Below are 2,897 nucleotides of genomic sequence, written 5' to 3' on the forward strand. Positions count from 1 at the left end.
GGGGGTGGGAGGGATGGGGTGGCTGGGTGATAGACATTGGGGAGGGTATGTGCTATGGTGAGCGCTGTGAATTGTGCAAGACTGTTGAATCACAGATCTGTACCTCTGAAACAAATAATGCAATATATGTTAAAAAAAAAAAAGATAGCAGGAGGGGAAGAATGAAGGGGGGAAAATCGGAGGGGGGCGACGAACCATGAGAGACGATGGACTCTGAAAAACAAACTGAGGGTTCTAGAGGAGAGGGGGGTGGGGGGATGGGTTAGCCTGGTGATGGGTATTGAAGAGGGCACGTTCTGCGTGGAGCACTGGGTGTTATGCACAAACAATGAATCATGGAACACTACATCAAGAACTAATGATGTAATGTATGGTGATTAACATAATAAAAAAATTTAAAGAAAATACCTTCCCTTCAGAGTGACTGTAAGGCTGATAGAGGTTTATAAAGCTAGCGCCTGTAAGGCACACAGTAGGCATTCAGTAAATGCTGGCTAGGATCCATACTAATAAGTCTTGGCCTGCAGAGATTACATCCAAAATGTGCTCCATAAGTCTGGTGTTCCACGAGACCTACCTTTATTCTGTATCATGTGTTCCTTGCAAATTCAAGCCATTAAAATTCTTTGGTTACAAGTCTTGCTAGTTTAAGCAAGAAGCAATTGAACTCAGAATGGGTCACAAAGTTAAAACGAAAGATAACCAGATCCTCAGAATGCCCAGAATCAGATCAGATCCAGGGATTTCATTACAGGAAGTCATGAGCCATGTTTTAGGTGACGTCACCACCTGTCTTCCATCTTCTAAGGCTCAAATTCCCAGAGCAGAGCTTCTCAGTGTGGCCCCCTGACCAGCATCACCTGGGAACCTGTTAGGAACGCAAATCCTCAGCCCAGACCACGGAGTCAAACTCTGGGGCTGCAACCCCAACAATGTGTGTTTTAACAATCCCTCTAGATGCTTCTGATGCACAATTTAGTTTGAGAACCAGTACCCCCAGAGAATCATCAGGATGGCCTGGTTCCTTGAAGAGTGGGGGCTTATAATGGGCTCAGTTTCCAGGACTACATGAAAATGGGGAGGCAAAGTTCCCCAAAAGAGAAGAGGCAGGGAGAAATACTGGGACAAACTAAAACATCTACAAGGCTATCACAGGAGGGAGACTCTGGAAATTCAGCCTTCAGGTAACCCATGCCATCAGAGTTTTCTACTGCCCACTGTGGGATGTGTTGTGTATCTCCCTCAAAACCCAAGTTCAGGTCTGCCAGAGCCCAGGATGCTGGAAGATGGCCACCATCTTCCCCTAAGTACCTCCTGTCTCATTTGCCCTCCTCAGGCTAGTCACTAGACTACCAAGGTGCAAGGACTTCCTTACCTCAGGGTCAGGTAAGTCTCAGAAAAGTAGAGAGGGCCGGGGACAAAAGCAGAGATTATTAGTTTGTTCTCAGGTACAAGAAGATGTACCAAGTTCCTAAGGCTGCCGTGACAAGGGGCTTAAAAACAACACACAATTATTCTCTTACAGTTCTAGAGGCCAGCAGTCCAAAAGCAGTTTCGCTGTGCAGAAACCAAGGAGTCGGCAGAATTGTGTTTCCTCCAGAAGAGACTGCGTCGCTGCTTTTTCCAGGTTCATAGAGCTGTGTTCCCGGGCGTGTGGTTCTAGCCTTCACGTTCCAAGCCAGCAGCATAGAATTTTACTTCAGTCACTGACTACCTTCCATCCCTGGGTTCAAGTCGGCCTCTGCTTCCCTCTTATAAGGAAACCTGTGGTTACATAAGTCACACCTGGATAACCCAGGATCCTCTCCTCAAGAGCCTTAATTCAGACACATCTGCAAAAGCTTTTTCACCATTTAAAGTAACATTCACAGGTTTCAGGGATTAGGATCTGGCTATCTTTGGGGGCCATCATTCAGCCTACTGCAGAAAGCCTTCAGTGACCACAGACTCAAAAAAAGTCACCTATAGGTGACTCAGGAAACAAAATGAGGCACATGAGGGGCGCCTGGGTGGCTCAGTCGTTAAGCGTCTGCCTTTGGCTCAGGTCATGATCCCAGGGTCCTGGAATCGAGTCCTGCATCAGGCTCCCTGCTCCGTAGGGAGTCTGCTTCTCCCTCTCCCTCTGCTCGTGTGCTCTCTCTCTCCTTCTCTGTCAAATAAATAATAAAATCTTAAAAAAAAAAATGAGGCACATGAGCCAGGTGTATACTATCCCAGGCTGGAGGGTGGATGACCATCTAGACAATACTCTGCTCCACCCACCTGCTGCATCTCAATCCAGATCATCTGAAAATAAATATCTTGATTTTTAATTATTAGCAACAAATTCCACCTTTTTAAAGACTACAGATTTTTGTTAAAAGTGTAACTTGCATTCGGTAGGCCTCAAACCCAGCAGTAGTTCATTCTTGAACAATCCATGAGGTAGCAAAACTTCCTTCAGCTTACATTAAGATACCTCCTGAGCTCTTGTGAATGGGATGGGAGAATCATACCTCGTTTGGGATCATTAATGTGTGAGGAACACCAGGAGATTAACATCAAAAGTAATACAAGGAAATGATTATGATTTTAAAGTACATTGTTTAGACACATCAACAAAAACATCAGAATGATATGTAGCCATTTTGAATATCAACATGACCCTGATGTATCACTCTGGGTATTATTGCCCTTTACTGTTATTTTATGCCTTCATAATCGGTAAAATATAAAAATCTGTGGGGGGAAAATAAAACCTTGGTCTTTAAAAAAAGAAAAGCTATCTGTAGCAAGAAACAATTTGCTTGTTCTTGAGAATTCCCCCATCAGTAATTTCTTTTCTAAAAAAATGCTACTAAGCATCTGCCTTTGGCTCGCATCGTGATCCCAGGGTCCTGGGATTGAGCCCCACATTG

Source organism: Callorhinus ursinus, unplaced genomic scaffold (genome assembly GCF_003265705.2).
Source record: "Callorhinus ursinus isolate GAN/ISIS: 27379988/994484 unplaced genomic scaffold, GSC_fseal_2.0 scaffold41, whole genome shotgun sequence".
NCBI classification, from domain to species: Eukaryota; Metazoa; Chordata; class Mammalia; order Carnivora; family Otariidae; genus Callorhinus; species Callorhinus ursinus.